The sequence below is a fragment of the Akebia trifoliata genome, unplaced genomic scaffold (assembly GCF_017979445.1).
Source record: "Akebia trifoliata isolate Shusen 1 unplaced genomic scaffold, ASM1797944v1 Contig00317, whole genome shotgun sequence".
Lineage (NCBI taxonomy): Eukaryota > Viridiplantae > Streptophyta > Magnoliopsida > Ranunculales > Lardizabalaceae > Akebia > Akebia trifoliata.
The window spans coordinates 1-19597 of record NW_028236964.1 but is presented as its reverse complement, the minus strand read 5'-3'; positions in this window follow the sequence as shown (position 1 = coordinate 19597).

Below are 19597 nucleotides of genomic sequence, written 5' to 3'. Positions count from 1 at the left end.
TAAGTATTTTTTATCTTGATTTTATCTAAGTATAAAACATCTAAGTTAAGCATAAGAGGTATAGAGATTCATCTAAAGCTTTGATCTATTAGAGTTGGATAAAACCTTGAAGAGAACTCACTAATCATAAAAAACATAAACACAGAATTAAAAGTTTGTTCATCGGCATCCTCCTTTCACTAATAAAGGAAGTGTAGCCTATGCACTATGTGAAAAAAACCCATATTTGACGGTCTTAGCTCGTCAAATTTTGAGAAATTTGATGGACCATCCCGTCAAATTTGTCCGTCAAATATTTTCTTGTAGAATTTTTTTTTTGACGGCCCTGGATTATCAAATTATTGAAGAATGAGCTTCAGAAAAAATAAAAAAAAGCACGGTCCTCTAATTCATCAATCACAATAAACGAAATAATAATAAAAAAAGCACAAAAATAAAAAAATAAAAGAATAATCATAAAACAAGTTCCAAATTAAACTAAACAACTCAAAATTCATATTATATATTGAAATTTTTTTATTAAACAAGCTCTAATAGAAGCAATTGGGCACTAACAAATGAAATTGAGTCACATAATTTCTTAGAAATAAAACAAAATCAGAAGCAAATGGTCGTAATGCCTTTCATCTCTTCTGGCTCTCCCCGCTCTATCATGTCCTCTTATTTTCCTCAATGTTTGGATTTCCCCTACATTACCACTGGTTCCTAGATCAGATACTCCTTATTGATTCGATTTTGAGATGGTTGAAGGCTTCGTTGCAATGTCAGACATATGGTTTTGGGATAACCGCTTTAGAATTCATTTTTGGTAAACCTCCTCTCTTCTTTGAAAATGACCAACCTTTTATCGTGTCTGATTTTACAAGGATGGGAAGCCCATTACTCATCTTTGATTACACAAGTACTCAAAGAAATGGTCCTTGCGTGGCTAAAGATCCAGAAAAGAGACCCGCTGCAAATGAGTTACTGAAAGACCCCTTCTTTGAAAACTGCATGAGTGTGTATTCTCTTGTCAAGAACATCAATGAAAAAATATCACTTTCAAATCCATTTAAGAACGTAATTACTGAATGAGATTTTAAAGAGCATTTGTTGAAGTTTCAGGTGATATATAAAACAACAAAGAAGTCTAACCTGAAAAAGGAGATTTAGAATATATGCTATGTTGAAGTCTCTGAAAAACAATGCAGCTTCAAGAAAATTAATGAAAAGAAGGGTGGAAAAAGTTGAAACCTATGAAACTCACGTAAGCAACCACAAATGCACCATGTTTTACGGCCACTAAGTCCTTCTAAGCCTCATTAGCTGAATTATCAAATTTACGGCATTTCTTGAAAGCAATGAACATTCAATTAGTATACACATAGATAGGGCACTAAAAGAACTCTGTAGAACTACACAATATACTAAATCCACAAGTATAGATAAAAGCATACTGGCTTCATATAAAAGTATCAATTAAGCATCCTTAGTGGAAGAGATCATAACATAAATCAGAGTTATGGTTGGTGAAATCGCCTCAACCCATTTTCACTAAATAGTGGATAGGGGTCCAATTTATAAATGGGGACTTTTGATAAATAGGAGTCGCCACCTAGTTTAGGTCTAGGAACCATAAATAACTCCAAACGGATATGAATCAGTCCACAGATCAAATATATGGGTAAAGGGTCAGATTACGGGTTTCGGAAGGTGTTAGACACCGAACCCGCCCGATCAAGATGATCGGTCTCTACTACGATCCAAAATATCCTATGGTCAACATACAAAAATTATAGTCAAGGTCACAATCCAATCATCATCATCAATTTATGTTGGGTTTTTCAACCAAATCTTATGGCTAAAAATTGTCCCAATTATCACATGATCCTTCTTTGAATTCCACAAAATATGAAAGGGTTTGAAAAAGCCCTAATCAGCTCCATGACCTGAAATCAATTAAGAAACTCCACTTGCAAGTATTCCTCAAACTATCCAAAATAGAAAATCATGAGAATATCCTAAATAGAAAGATTACAAATAGAAACCTGTCAAATTGGGACTTATATTTTCAAATTAGGAATGTAAAATTTCCTAAATTAGAATTCAAGAGATATATGCTGAATTCCCAAACTAAAATTTTAGAAAGATACATTTTCTAAAATAGAACATTCCAAAAAATGTAAGTTTCTAAATTCGAAACTCCCAAACTTCCAAGAACACGAACCTCCTAAATATAAAAATGCGGAATCTTCTAAATTGAAAAAATGTTAAAATATAAAATTTCTGAATTATAAATCTATGAATATATTCTCCCAAAATAGGAAACTACGCAATCCCATATTAGAAAGTTTTCAAATATGAATGTTCTAATGATCCACAAATAATCTCCAAAAAGAAAAATCATATAAATAATGAAGATTAGCAATTTGCCAAAAATCACCAAATTAGAAATTCATCAAACAACAAAGAATCCAGGATATCATACTAACTAAAGTGGAGATTGCCAAATATCATTGCATGAAATTTTCAAATTTGAAAGAAAAATCCACAAGAAAATTCCCATGCTCATTGGATCTTTAAACTAATCAAAGAGCATGCATACATGATTCTATATTTTTAAGACAATTATCATTCAACATCATGCATGTTCATCAAGTTAAATGATGCATTAATCACGTGGAAAAAGTCTAAACTCATCACCAATCCATCCCAAATCCATTGCAAAAATCATATGGAACCATCATACTTAAACGCAAAGATCGTATCATCACAAACTCATGAAAAAAGATGCATAAAATAAAAATAAAAAAATAAATAAAGAATAGAAAACACAAAGATAAGAATAAATACTCTCCTAACCCTATCAATGCGCAAAGACAAAATGAGACATAAAAAATAAATAAATAAACCTAAAAACCTATGTCACACAAAACTAAAAAAATAAAATATTTTCTTAACCCTAACAACATGCAAAAAAGAAAACAAAAAAAAAAAAAACATAAAAACAAATATTTTCCTACCCTATTGTTATGCAAAAGTAAAATAATTAAAAAAAAAGAATGATGTATAGGAATATGGTAAATCCTTCAAAACAAGACACGACATCATATAGTATTGCAAGTATAAAAATCCCTTTTATGATAAACTCTATAATGGTTACGATACTAAAAAAATCAATGGTGGACAGCAATACACGGGAAAAATCTAATTGAAAAACATATGAACATAGTAGAGAAAAAAAAAAAAGGAAAAATGTAACGCAAAGATAAGGAGAGAAAAGGGAAAAATAAAATAAAGGACTAAACTGAACATAAAATTACCTATCGAATCGATAATGATGAGTTTATTCCTTCAAGTAAGATCCAAAGGCTCGCGAGTATTCGCTGTTGTGGAGACGAGAGAGACGAGAGTACAGATAGATGAAGGCGGAGAGAAGTTATTGTGCTATGTGCTGTAATGGTGGAGAAACTCAGCTAGGCACCAAAAACGTGATTGCAGCTGCCTGTTGTAGAAGCTTGGTGGTTTAATGGTTGAAAAACGTGGAGAGGAAGGGGATTGCTGGGTGTTGTGTGTACTGTGGAGAAGAGGTTTTTACAAGGAGAGAGAGGTGGCTGGGCGTTGGACAGCAAGGAACGTAGCTGCAGCAATTGCTGCAATGGTCTATATTGCAGGGATGGGAGAGAGAGGTGAGAGGGACGTGAGAGAGATGAGGGGAATGGGGGCTGTTGCAATGGACTGTAAGGGATGAGAAGACATCAATGGGATTATGGCAATGGGTGTATTGCAGCTGAAGGTGCTGCAATGGATAGGAAACAGATGGTTCTCCCACAAAGAAGACGAAGAAGAAGAAGAAGAGAAGAAGAAAACTAGAAGAGGGCGAAGAGCGTGCTGCGCGTTCTGGAGAGTCCGTTCAAAAACAAAAAAGAGGAAGATGATTCAGTTCCTTTGACGTTGGAGAAGAAGACCAAAGGAAGACTTTTTTCCAGCCACCAGAAGGAGACGTTCTTCTCTATTTTTTATACCAAAAAAACCTTTCTAATTTCTTTTTTTTTTTTTTTTTTTTCTTTCCACACGTTTTTCCCTCTTTCCTTTTTTTCTACAGAGAAACGTCTGTCTCTATTTATGGAAGACAACTTCCTAAAAATTTTGTTCTTTTTTTTTATTTTCACACGTTTTTTCTCTTCTTTGGCTCATTTCTTTTTAGGAGAATGTAGGTGGGGATTCCACGCTACTCGTAGTACGGTGGTTCTCCTATAATTAATTAGATTTTTTTAATGTTTGGTTGGAAAATTTTTTGTTATTATTTTTTATTTGATTGGTTCACTTTGATTTTGTCGATGGGATTTTTATTTTGGTTGATTTAATTTTGCTTCCATTGATTGAGTATTAATTCGATTTTGGATTGGGTTAATTGGATTTTGAATTTGTTGATTAGCTTTTGAATTTAATTTTAATGGTTGGTTAATTGGAATTTTGGTCGATTGATTTTAGAAATTTTTTATTGGTTTCAATTTCTTGATTGCTTTTTGATTTTAATCTTATCGGTTGTTTGATTTTAATTTTTAAATGTTTAATTATTGCTTGATTTTAGTTTTAACTGTTTAATTACTTAAGTTTAATTGTTGCTTAATTACTGTTTGATTTTAACTTTAATTTTTTAATTGTTTAATTTTTAATTTGAGTTTTATTTTTAGTTTTAATTGTTTGAATTGTTTAATTTTTAATTTGAATTTTATTTTTAGTTTTAATTGTTTGAATTGTTTAATTTTTAATTTGAATTTTATTTTTAGTTAGATTGGGTTTTTAACTGAATTTCGATTTTTATTACATTTTCCTAAGGATCGGGATCTCTAAGTTGAATTTGGAAGTTGAGGGGCATTTCGGTCATTTTTTTATTTTTTCCTAAATATTTCTGTTTTCGTCGGTTTGGGTCCCGTTAGACTCGAAATCATGTTATGAGTGCAATGAAGGTACTTTCGAGGTCTTTCGGAGGTCCAAAATTTATGAGGGGTATTTTCGTCATTTTATCGATTTTTGTGGATTTTTACGAATTCTGGCGTGAGGTTTCTTTTAGTCCCTACGTGATTATTTCTATGTTTCAAAGTCGTATTTTCCTAGCGTGGCGAGGTCTCTAGGTTATCGAACTGTGTCTAAGCGTACGTGCTTGCAAAATCGGGTGTGACGTGTGGTGATCCTAAGCGTGCGTAAATTTCTATGTCAAGTCGTAACGAGTAGGGGAGATGGAAAGAGTAGAAACGGAGGGAATCAGGAATAATACTCACAAACCTTCGAATTCTTTGTGATCATCATTAGGAATTCATGGTAACCAAATGACGAATTGTCGAATTTGGCAAATGCAAAAATGGGGTGTCTACAGTTGGAAATAATAGGCTTACCCTTTTCTCTATCCACAAAATATGAGATTGCATTTGAGAAAGGATCCTAGATCCATGTGGTGTTCTGGGTTTAACCAAAACGTGTTCCAGACACAACATCCTATTCAGAAAAATTAATCGAGAAGATCACCCACCAAAAGTCCTACTGAAACCATAAGCATCCCATCATCATGAATAATAACATTGAACCTCCAAAGAAGAAAATAAATGAACTGAAGCATATGAAACTGTTCATAGAGTGTTCCTTAAAATCAAATGTAAGATACAAGATACAACATCAAGTGGACCCTCGATTTTCTCAAATGTTTCAAGGATTTCTTAAGATATAAGATTTTACACAAAAATCCATATAGAACTTCCTAATGCCATGTTCAGTTCTTTTAACAAGCTAAGATCGGAAAGAAACTAGAGATCTGATTTGGTGAGTCACCAAATCACTTTTGGGATCTTATCACTTTTGTTATAAAATTATCATTAAAATGTGAACGATCAGTAGTCTATGAAGAGAATCAACAACACAAATAATTATAAATCACAAATTGACTTTTTATGGATAATCTATAATCTGTTTGGTTTAATAACTTATAATCCAATTATGTTGTGTTTTGTTCACTAAACAAATAACCTAAATAAATTGAAAAATATATCTATACAAAGCATACAAAGATATATAGATTATATAGTTGATAAGGCAAAATTTGACTGTACACTAGGTTTACAACTCTTATGTCATTAGGGAAAGTTAGGAACGATACCATCTAAAGGGGATGTTATACACATCAACAACTTCTCACATACTTGTCGTAATTCCGATGAATGACTCATCGAGGAAATACTCGACAGTACTGATCTTGCTTCCAACAGCTCAGCCGATATACTCTCGACGACCACATCTTCACTTGCCATGAGGGATGCCAATAGTTTCATAGCTACCATCTTTTCCTGCATGAAAAAATAGTTTACGGATGGTAAAACACCTGGAGATCTTGATGTTGTTATGAGTATGACTCATTTTGGGTAGGCAAGATTTTTTGAATTGTGAGTATGTGTGTTGCCATTCACATATCCAAGGTAGGTCCAATATATAAATAACAAAGAAACTTAAGTTCTGTTGTAGATTGTAAGTCAAAGAAAACCTAAAAGGAAATGGATTCCAATGACTAATACATAAATCATGTTTCAATACCTTTTCTGCTCCTTTTTGAAGAACTTTTACGGAAAGTTTGATTAGATCGAGTGAGTAAGGAAGAATTACGGATTTGAGATGGTACACTGCTGAGAATAAAACTTGTATGAATGCAGCCCTTACCTCTAAGTTGGTCATCATCTGGCATCATTTAATACAAACACAAAATGTGATAATAAAATGAGCAATAGGAAACTATGGGTTTTAACATTTAGAAAGATTTTTGAGTGATGTTGAAGACCCCTAATAACCAACAAACCTCAATAGAATGAATGAGAACTGGAAGATTTCTTTTGGCAAGCACTAATGAGGACATTAGCCATGCACAGATGGAACAAGAGAGTGATAACATCTGAAAACTTGTCATCTAAATGACTCTGACTATCCAAATCGGTAAGGTGAACGAACTCTCTCCCATCTTGCATTAATTTATGTAACACATAAGTGAGGACTGAATTCCGCACAGCGACATTCCCTACATTTTACAACGTGAGTGTGAAAGAGATGAATAAATGAAATACATCTATCTGTATTAAAGATCATCACCGCTGACGTTTTAGAAAACTCAAACCAACATGCGAAGATGATTTTGGATCTTGTAGTTCTGCACATATCATCAGTGCTAGACAATCAATGCACCTATGTTGTGCTTTGGAAACTGAGATAATGTAGAAAGAATCTCGCAGCCATTATATACCAATAGTAGTAAAGGTCTGATATAAACTTTGGGGAAGAGAAATTAGTTACTTACCTTCATCACCATCAAGAGAAGGCCACAACAGGACACTCTCCAGTATTTTCCTTATTTCAAGCATCGTAGGGTGCATTGCTGAATCACTGCCCCTTAACTACAAATCAGGGGAAGCATTAAATAAACTGCATTACACGGAAGGAAGGTGAGATATTGTCAAGGATTAGGACAAATGGAGAAGAAACCAAAAAGTTCAAGTACATGTGATAGGAATATAATAGCAGATAAGATCTTTACCACAAGCGAAGTGCAAACTGCAAACAAGCAAGTTTTCATTTCAGTGTATCCCAAGAATGTGTGGCATCCTCAAACTGAGATCAGATAATTGAAAAGAGCACCTACCATCTTACAAAGCAAAGAGTAGTCAGTCTTTTATATAGAAGCAGCCATACATGCTGTCGGCTGTTTAACAAATGAGCATGCAAGTTAATTTCAATGATTTCTTAAGAGAGGATATGTCCAAAAAATTGGTGCTTTTAGATGGGAACATACTCAGGTTGAATACTCCCACATATCTCAGCTGCAAGTTTTCGAACATCGTCAAATTCAAACTTATTAAATGCTCAGATCAAAAAAGAAATGAAGAATAAAAGAGGAATGGAAATATCAGGTTTTAATCTAGGTAGCTAGTATCAATGAAGAGAATTTTATGCGTGTAGATGAAATCACCTCGACCCGTCTTCACTAAATAGTGGATAGGGGTCCGATTTATTAATGGGGGACTTTTGAGAAATGGGAGTCGCCACCTAGTTTAGGTCTAGGAACCATAAATAACTCCAAATGGATATGGGTCGATCCGCGGATCAAAGAAATGGGTAAGGGGTCAGATTACGGGTTTCGGAAGGTGTTACGCACCGAACCCGCCCGATCAAGACGATCGGTCTCTACTACGATCCAAAATCATCATATGGTCGACATACAAAGACTACAGTCAAGGTCACAATCCAATCATCATCACCAACTTACGTTGGGTTTGCCAACCAAATCCCATGGCTAAAATTTATCCCAATTATCACATGATTCTTCTTTGAATTCCACAAAATAGGGAAGGGTTTGAAAAAGCCATAAGTAGCTCCATGACCTGAAATCAATTAAGAAATTCCACCTGCAAGCATTTTCTGAGCTGTCCACAATAGAAATTCATGAGAACATTCTGAATGGGAAGATTACAAATAAAAACATGCCACGTTGGGATTTATTATATTTCCAAATTAGGAATGTGAAAATTCCTAAATTAGAATTCAAAAGATATATGCTGAATTCCCAAATTATAATTTTTAAAAGTGGAATTTTCCCAAAATAGAAGCTTTCCAAAGATATCACAGTTTTGAATTAGAAACTTCTAAATCCTTGAACTTTCTAAATATGAAATTGCAAAATCATCTAAATTAGAAATTGATAAAATGTGAAATTCCTAAAATAGAAATTTGTAAATACATTCCTTCCTTAAATAGAAAATTATGCAATTTTCATATCGAAAAATTTCGAATACCAATTTTCAAAGCGAAATTATGAATGGGAATTTTCCGAATTAAAAAATGTGGATTTACCAAGGATCACCAATTCGGAGATTTATAAAATAACAAGAAAAGTGTTCCTAATACCATGCTCACCAAATTGTAGATCAACAAACACCAATGCATACAAAATATTGGAACTCAAATTATTCTCGAATCGACTCAAACGGGCAAGCATCTAGGACCATCAATATTTTCAAAGCAACCATCATGCAATGACATATCTCAATTTTTCAGCAACATTTATCATTCAATGACATACACGCTCGTCATGCTAAAAAAATATCATCACAAACTCATTGTGAAAGTATAGGACCATCATGCTTAAATACAAGGATCATGTCATCACAAGTTCATAAAAATGCATAAAAAAAATAAAAATAAAATAGAGACAAAAGCAAAGCAACATTTTCCTAATCCTATCAATATGCAAAAAAAACGTAAAAAATATATATAAACAAAATATCATCCTAATCCTACTAACATGCAAAGAATACAAATAAAAATGAACAAAAAAGAAGCATAAAACCTAAATAAATAAATATAAAGAAACCCTAACCCTATTAACATACAAAATTGAATAAAGCCTAAAAACCTAAAAAAATATATATATATATATATGTATTGTCCTCATCAATATGCTAAGACGAATAAAAAATCGTAGACAAGTATATAAAAAAATATTTTCCTAACCCTATTGAGACACAAAACAAATAGAAACATAGAGAAATATAAAAAGAAAAAGAAAACTCTTCTAATCTTACCAATATGCAAAAATAATGAATAAAAACGTAAACTAAATATTCTCCTAACCCTATCGGCACACGGAAAAAAAAGAAGAAAATAGCAAAATGCATAAAAAAACTACTAATCCTATCGATATAAAAATAAAAGTACAAATTAAAAAATAAATAAATAAAAAAATAATACTTACCTATAGAGAGATGATAGGATCCGATTCCTTCAGATACGATCTCCAAAGCTCGTGAGTATCCGCTGCCAAGAGACGAGGATAGAGAGATGGATGTTCTGATATACGATGTAACGAGGCTGCAGCAATAGTGGACGTGATGGCTGTGGAAGTGCGCCTTGCAGTGAAGGTACTGCAATGGAGTGTTGATGCTGATGATGGTGGCTGTTGTAATGGCCAAGAAGAGTGGAGAATGATGGGAGTATTGCTGTTGTGAAAAGGTGAAACGTCCAGGAGAGAAAGAGAGAGGATAGGAAGGTTGGCTGTGATCTTGCTGTTGGGAAGGTTGTTGAGTAACTGGTTGGGCAGCAAGGTCTGGGCGTTGCAGGGTATGAAGAGAGGGACGTTGTGTTGGGGAGTTGGCTATTATAGCAAGGTGAATACAAGAGGAGAGGGGTTGGAAAAACGTTTAGAGGTTAAGAGGGTGTTTAAGATGTGGAGAGAGGTAGATTGGAACGTTGGTACAGCAACCAACAGAGAGAAAGGGAGGTTGGGGCGTTGGCTGGGGGTGCTGTAGAGATGGCTGCAATGGAGAGTAATAGGGGCGTCATAAGGGCTGTAATGGAGGTTAGGGCGTTGGCTGGGGGTGCTGCAGAGAGGAAGACATGAAGAGAGATTGAGTAGGAAGGGAGTTGCAGGTCCTTATTGCAGCAGCAACGCTGTGTTACACCGATAGAGAAACGAAAGTCCTCAGCCAAAAACCGAAAAGAAGAAGAAGAAACAGCCCCCTTTGGAGAGGAAAACGTGAAGGAAGAAGAAGCCGAGGATCCGAAGTGCAGAGAGAGAGAGCCCAGGACCTTAGGGAGAAAGAGAAATCCCTCTTTTGAGCAGTCCTCTTCGAGAGAAAGAAGAGAAGAGGATCTCTCCTCTTTAATAGAAAACGAATTTTCTATTTTTTATTTTTTCTCTTTCTAATTCTTTTTATTTTCTTTCTCTTTTCTTCTTATTTTTTACACGTTTTTCCTTTTAGGAGAATGATGGTGGGACGATCCCACGCTACTCGTTCTTTTGTTAATTCTTTGATGCTTACGTCTTGAGTGGTTGATTTTGGTTGTTTAAAAAATTTGTTTTAAATTTTATTGGTTTAATTTTGATTTCAATTTTTGTTGGTTTTAAATTTGATTTCGAATCTTAATTTGAGTTTTAATCGCCCATTTGATATATTTTTTGTCGATTGATTTGAATTTGATTTCGATTTTAATTTGTTCGTCGATTTTATTTTGATTTCGATTTGGATTTAATTTCTAATTTTAATCGTTTGGTTTTTAATTAGATTAGATTTTAATTGTTAATTTTGAATTGTTTAACTTTGAATTGAATTTTAATTGTTTAATTTTAGATTTGATTTAAAAAAAATTTATTTTGAATTAGATTTTGATTGTTTAATTTTGAGTTAAATATTAGTTGTTTAATTTCGAATCGGATTTTAATTGTTTAATTTCAAGTTTTATTTTATTTTATTTTTTGATTTTGAATTTGATTTTAATTGTTTAATTTTGGATTAAATTTTAAGTTTTTATTATATTTCCTAAGGATCGAGATCTCTAAGTTGAGTTTGGAGGGCATTTCGGTCATTTTTATGATTTTTCTTAAATTTCTCTGTTTTCGTCGATTTGGGTCCCGTTAGATTGGAAATCATGTTCTGAGTGCAATGGAGGTATTTTTCGAAGTCTTTCGGAGGTCCGAAATTTATGAGGGGTATTTTCGTCATTTTATGGATTTTTGCCAATTTTTACAAATTTTAGCGTGAGGTTTCTTTCAATTCCGACGTGATTATTTCTAAGTTTCAAAGTCGTGTTTCCTAGCGTAGCGAGGTCTCTAGGTTATCGAACTGTATAGCGAACCTAAGCGTACGTGCTTGCTAAATCGAATGTAAGGTGTAGCGATCCTATGCGTGCGTAAAATTCTATGTCGAGTCGTAACGAGTAGGGGAGATGAAAGGATTGGAAACAGAAGGACTCAGGGACAATACTCACAAGCCTTCGAGTTCTTTGCAATCATCATTAGGAATTCACAGTAACCGGGTAACGAATTGTCGAATTAGGCAGATGCAAAAATGGGGTGTCTACAGTAGATCTACCTGTTATTAGGATACCAGCAATACTATCGGGAGAAACTCTGCTATCTAGAGTTGCCCAGACAAAAGCATGAGAAAATGCCAAGGGCATTAGGGGGAGAAGAGAAAATGGACCAAGGGCCAAGGACCCTTCCTAATTGGGAAAGTGATATATTTATAGACATTAAGTGATCAAAAAAGCCCCCAAAAAAGCCGCCATCACTCTTGTGTATACTTTCACGTGTAGGGCACACTGGAGAAATTTTAGGACGCTTTATTTGAAATTCACTGTGACACATTGGATGTTTACTGCACCACATTGATCTGGAAACATCTGGATCTCCAGTTTTGCATGGTTGCTTGATTGGTTCTCTAGATTATAATGCACACTTAATTGATTGATTTGGTGATCCATCTTAATGATTTGATATTTGACCAGTACGATGAACACACGTAATTAGTCTTCCAATAAATGCATTAATTTTGTGCAATTAAGCCTAATTAGTATGGTAGAACATGTAATGTGATAAATTAAGGCTTAACATAATTATTTACCTAATCTAATGAAATAGGGATGGAAATCGAGATAAATGCTAAGGAAAAGTGCGAATAAATCAATGTTTCGACATTGATCACCTATAGGTTCTAAAAACTCAATCCCCCTGGAAGCGGAGGTGAAATGACAACTCATACCCTAGTAACACTCCATAAGAGGTTATACATAACACTCCAAAAGAGGTTATAAACAAAAGATTCACTTCTTCTGAAACCCTAGAAGAGATTACTATCTTAAAAATGATATAAGTTTCTAAAAGGACTATGGAAACCCCAGAAGAGGCAAAAGTTCCTAATAATAGGGATATCTTTATGTTTTATACATAATGAGGAGAAATGGGGATCGCAAATAGATGATCATCGATGATATTTTCTCATTTACTATAACTATTGAAATCTCTAAAGGCAATGATGATATTGAACCACATAGCATCAATGAACGTCAATAAAGAGATGATTGGCTAAAATGAAAAAAAATTTACAAAGCATAACTAGATTCTCTTGAAAAACATTGTGTATTTAGACCTATAGTACAAAAACCAAAAAATGTTAACCCTATAAGTTACAAAATAAGGGTTGGAAGTTTTGGAATGGGCTGATTTTTTGTGAAAATGATCTCTATGGTGAAGAGATCATCCTCACCAAACATCTGCTCATTCCAAAACTTCTAATCCTAATTTACAAGTTGAAGAATTGTAGACAGTCCGATTCTTGTAAATAACTTTTGATGGGGTACAAAGTTTTGGAATGAGCTGATTTTTGGTGAGGATGATCTCTTCATCCTGGAGGTCATCCTCACCGAAAATAAGCCCATTCCAAAACTTCTAGCCCATACAATGAAAAAAATGTTTGACTATCTTTTGGGCTTTTAATTAACCATCAAGAATATTTTTTTATTACAAATTGAAAATGAGGGTATTTAGTTCATTTTACCTTTATTTTAGTAAAAAAGAAAGTGGATTAATTGCAAATATTCATCGCAAGGATAGGGGGCAAAAAAACTTTTAAGGGGAAAGGGCAACACGGTCACGGGTGAATTGTGAACTTGAAAACATTGGGCTAAATTAAATAATCACCAAAATATAAAGGGTATTTAAATTACAAAAAAATTGAAGGGGGAAATTGAACAGCCTGGCTCTTCTTGGATCCGCCCCTGCATCTCTGTAATATTTGATAATATTTTTTTGACGTCACAATGTGTACTTACAACCCTTAGTAAGAATTGAAATATTACTAAGTTAGTAAGACTAGCCTGAGTCTGGAAAAACCCCTTAGCGAATCTGGCCGCGCGGGGTAGGTGAGACGAGGAGACAGATAAGCATCTCTCTTTCTCTCGTTTATAAATATATATCTGATCTCATCATACTATTTTAGAGCGCTACAAAGAGAAAGAATGTTCAATTCCTGCGGAACGAGAAGAGTAGAGGTGAGTTCTCTTTAGATTACAATCTACAATAGTAGAAGGTTGACTTCTCTGTCTTTAAAGTTTTTTTTCTTCCTTTTTTGAATGAAACGATGTAGTGATATTTACGAAGAAGCAATCAACTTTTGAGGAATTTAGGATTCTGGTTCACTGTTCATTTTAATTACCAAAAAACGTGATCGATATCAAATTTGAAAGTTTCTAAAGTGACTATTTGGCAGGAAATAGTCACTTTAAAATCACCGAACCTTTCTGAATTTTATTTTTTTAACAAAAATGTGACCAGTCACATTTTGGTAGTTAAAATGAATAGTAAATAACTCATTTTCAGTTCACCAAATGGTAATTTACCCAAGGATATATAATTTTGTTTATTTGGATTTGTCAAATCACTATTCATTACTCTAAAGGGTAGGTTAAGGGCACCCCAACACCATAGCCAAATGTTTTGTTTTATATGCCTTAAAATTTTCGGAATAAGATGAATTTTGGTGAGGACGATCTCCTCACCAAAAATCAACTCATACCAAAACTTCTAACCCCATCAAAAGTGATTTACAAAAAAAATTAATGATTTACGGTTCTTCACAAAAAATCAGCCCATTCTGAAACTTTTGGCTCATAAAGACAAAAAAAGTGCGCCATGGTGTGGGGTGCCCTTAATAGTAATTGGGATGCTTATAAGATTTGCCTACTCTCAAACACTATTCACTATGGGTACAACTTCATTCGGTTTGAGGTCAAATTGGAATCGACATAGGTCGGTTCCACTAAATAAGAATTAGAACCGAACCAAACCAGATTGAACTAAAATCAGTTAAGAAACGTAAAATTTCATAAAATAAATCACTAATCTATCGATAAAAAATCATTACTTTACTCGTAAACGATCACTAATCAATGTCCTAACTCCTAAAATTATTCATAATAATTATTATATATATATTTAAGCATTGCATATGGGTTCGGTTCTATACAAGCTTGATACGAGAATCGAATCAAATTAATCGATTATCCATTTTCATAATTTGGAACCGAACCGCAACTTGTTCCAAACCAAACTAAACCACCCCAAAGCAATTGGTTTGGTTTGTTTTCTGTTTGAACTAGCACTATGTGAAAAAGGCCCATATTTGACGGACCCTCCTGTCAAATATTCTCTTGTAGAATATTTTTTTTCACAGCCCTGGACTATCAAATTATTGGAGAATGGAATTCAAAAAAAACAAAAAAAAATTCATAGAGTATGACCGTCAAATTTGGAGGTTTAACAAACAATAGCACGGTCCTCTAATTCACCAATCACAATGAACGAAATAAAAAAAAAAAAAAATCAGAAAAAGAAAAAACAAAAGAAAAATCATAAAACAAGCTCCAAATTAAATTAAATAACCCAAAATTAATATACATGTAAACCTCTTTGTTAAGATCGAAAATTCTGTCGAAGCTACAAATAACTGACAATAATTAAACTAAATAAGACCAAATGATATTGAAATTACTGGATTGGCAACATCTTTGGTGGAAGTCGGTGTTGTTATCGTTGTAGATTGCGGAATGAACCCTTGTGCTTCACGTGCCGCTTTTTCCTTAGCCTTTTTCGCCCTTTCCAGCATATCCTCTTGCATGCAGCATTTCATTAATCATTTTCCCTATATTACATCCATCAATAAGTAAAAACCATTCAAAGGGGAATCTGAAGACTAGACTGTTTAAGAACAAAACCTTCAATGCCAAATTAGTAGACTAACATTCAAAAATATGCCTTAAATAGGAGTGTCCCTATTTTTGCCTTCTGCAACTATTTTGAGTGTTTTCTTTGGTCCTTATATAGGGAATAATGTCAAGCAATACTAACACTGAAATTGTGCCCAACACTATAACAAGTTTCGACCATATCGATTAGCTATAACTCCCCAAAGAACAGAAGTTAAAGCTCTTCCAAACATATATGAAGCTCCTACAACTCATTAAACGCATTATAAGCTTTGTATTATGAAGTACTCAAATGAGATATCAATGTTAACATGTGCTCACCCACAAAACGAGCATAGATCCAATATCTTCTTCCCTTTCCACAATATGAAAGTCTTGTATCTACAATGAAATTTACTTTATAGGAATATTTAGCACAAATTTGACGTGAAACACGAACACTACACTATGTAACGCAGTGTCATTGGTTCATAGGCAACTTTAAGAGTACATTGTGACCATTATTCAATCACACAAAACACTTAGCATTAAAGGATAAACACAGATTTATTCGTCAGGATTTACGAATCTCAATGTTTTGTTTGCCTTTTTTCCTTACTATGTTAATCAAGTTAGTCCTACTCTTATCAAATTATGTAACAATATACTCAAGTTTCTCATACAACAAGAACAGGATTAGTTGAGAATCAGTTATTAAGAAATCTCTATCAGAAGGAAGTAAAGGATAAATATAGATTTTGTACTATTTTAATAGCCAACTTGCATACCTTCCCTTCGGGTTTGTTCCTTTACGGAACCAGAGGAGAATATTGCTGCACCAACTTCGTTCACTGTATCATTTTTAATCTCTACCAGCTCCCAGCACAACTTGTTTGTTAGTTCAGCCATTTCTGCAATACATTTCATGAGAAGAAACATTGTTAGATATTTACCCAAAGAAATCCCTCTCTTAAACACAAAGTGACTAGGTAAGGAGGTATATACCTTTCCAGATCATAGAATCCTCTTCGCCTTTCCTGTAAACTAGAGTAGCTGACCACACAAAGTGACCACCAGGTCGCAACACCAAGTGTTGCCTGTAACAGATGGTTCTGAATGATATCACGAATGATTATGCAAAATGATCAAAGCATACCTGTCATCTAATGGACAAAAAACAAATAATTTAGGCAGATAAGCATATATACTCCACAATTTAGAAAACCTCCATGATCCATTGGAAGAAAGGATCAAAGTCTCTGGGAATCCAAGAAAGAAAAATCATGAATCTACCAAGTTAGTGGGACATAAGATAGTATTGTAAAGGATAAACTTTGCAATCTTAATAATGAGGCGAGGCATGATGATTTGATTCTAGAAGACAAACTAAGATATCTGAAACTGTTACATACAAAGTGTTAGAAGTCAGAGTTTATACCCATATTCATCAAAATATCCACCCCGGCCTTCAGTTCTGAAATCCTCCCTGAACACAATCTACAAGAAACACAATAATTGTTAAAGCGAGCTGTTTTGAAGTGATTAGTAGTATTCAAGCAAAACAAGAATACTCTCGTAATACTGTGTCAAATTTGAAGAGAAACGTCACAGATTTTCTTTTCAATTGTGTGAGCTGGAGTTGGCCCAAGAGCGCAATGTTACAACACTATGGATTATGACAACTAAGATAACAACCTATATATTAGAAAAGGGGCAAAGAATTTCTTAGGTGATCTTGGGAGGAATAGAAAAATCAAAATACCCTTTATTAATGATAACTTACTTCCACCGATCTAGATTACGTTGAGTGGAGACAACCAACTGCCAATTCAAGTGGATGTAGGAGATGAAGATAAGTATGAAGTAGGAATACGTGTGATAAACAAAATTGAAGCCTTGAAACCACCTTACCAGGTTTTGTACCAATTCCTTTCCAAGATAGTGATCAATACGATAAAGCTGTTTTTCATCAAATAACTCCCAAGCTGGGTACTGAGTTCCTCCGCAGAATCCAAATCCTTGGCTTCTCAACAACAATCCGAGTCCATCCACCAAGATCAGCTGTAAAGGGAAACATATACATATTCATAAGGATCTTCATTGAGATCAGATATAGGGAAACTCAGAAAGGAAAGATCCAGTCTGTATTGTATACCGGACAATCATGGTTTCTACCATGAAATGATCTGGACTGACCAAAAATACCTAAATTCAACAGGATCTTTGATTTGTCCGCAAAAAAAAAAAAAATGCAAATGATTAAGTTAGAAAAAAAAGCCATAAATAAATCACAAAAGGAAGAAAATAAGAGGATAAACTATAATATTTTTTTAAAAGCCCAGATCGTGGAATCAACAGACGTTAACCAAGTTGGCACCTTCGGAATAAACTATGCATGTAAGCAACTTATGAAATTTGATATTTTGAAGTGCTGATGTTTCACTAGTATTAAACCCAATTTCAAATACATACAATATGCAATGTTGCGTTCCAATATTATGTATGTACAGAACATTATATAGCTCTCTAACTATACCTCCTTAAATTGGAGCATGAATATAAAGACAAATACTTTTCCAACACATAATGACTTAATCCAGTCTGCCCTTGAGAAGTGAAAATTGAATTTCACTTTAATGTCCTCAGATTCTCTGAACACAGGAGTGGTATAAAATTATAAAAACCAATGGCATTTTACATTAAAAAGGTAGATGTGAATATATAAGCCAATTTCCTCCTGCAGCACAGAGTTGCACTTAAAGATCTTTTATCTAAAATTACCACTTCAACAGCATTTCTAAGTAAATTTTAGAAGCTAGAAAAGCAAGGTTCATATTTTCTCATGTGTGTTCAAGATTTTCTGGTCTTACAACAAAGCCAACCTAAAGATTTGGGGTCAGATAAACAAATCTTGTTCTTTCATTCCAATCTTTGCCAGGTTAACGGTTCTATAATACCACTCTAAATAGCATAGAAGATTTGAGTCTGGATGATCAAGTTCACAAAGGAAACTTACATTTATTCATGCAAAAACTCCTGATCATTTTGCATACAGATGGATATACTGATGGAGGAAGCGCAAGACAAAAAAGCCTCTGAGATGATCCTTCTTTACTATTTTTAGATATTTCATGCACTGAAACAAAATATATAGTAAGAAACAAAATATATAGTCCATTAAAAGGAATTATTAATACCATGAATCAAGTTTCTACCTAGCAAATGAACAAGCACGAAAACTGTAAGGATAACTAATATATCATAAACTAGAATAAGATGAGTCATGGTATACACATTTTTTTATTCCTAAATTATGATATAAGAAAATAACTTTAGGTGAACCACATGAAGATAAAACCTTGAGTAAGATATCTCACCCACGTATACGATCCCTTAACTCATCATCTGAAATCTTGGTTCTTGCATAACCAAAAATGTGAAATTCACTTGGTTGTAGGAAACCCTGCAGCGATCCCAACAAGAATTAGTTCATGAACACAATGGGTTTATTCAAACAATTATGAAAACAAAGAGAACTATAAAATTTACTATTAGTATTCAATCAAAGTGATCACTTAGTTAAGTCTCATTGATTAGTGAACTCAAACCCCTGTTATGTTCCAACATTCATCATACAAGTAGAGAAGGTGATAATTCTCAAGGTTGGGGGAACAACCCCTGGTTTCAAAAATCGAGGTGGAGACAAAAATAATTGGATCAATAAAAAGGGTATCAACTTCGATAATACCAAGGAGATATAAGGTAAAGAAGCATTTACTCTCTCAATGAACTCGAGTCAAGCTAAGCTATTGAATCCATTGACTTTAATCCAAGCATATTCAATAGCCAAACAACATGAAGATTCCATCAATGCAATTGTCCTTACTATGTCAAGAAGACAACCAATTCGTCCTACCCGTTTCTTACCGCCACAACTGCCATCAACTACCTTTGCATTACCAACTCCACCAAGTAAATGGACTAGATCAGTTGTTGCAGTTCCACATGTGAATGCAAACTTACCAACTGGTGTTCGATGGTTAATAAATACTTATGCTCTATTAGG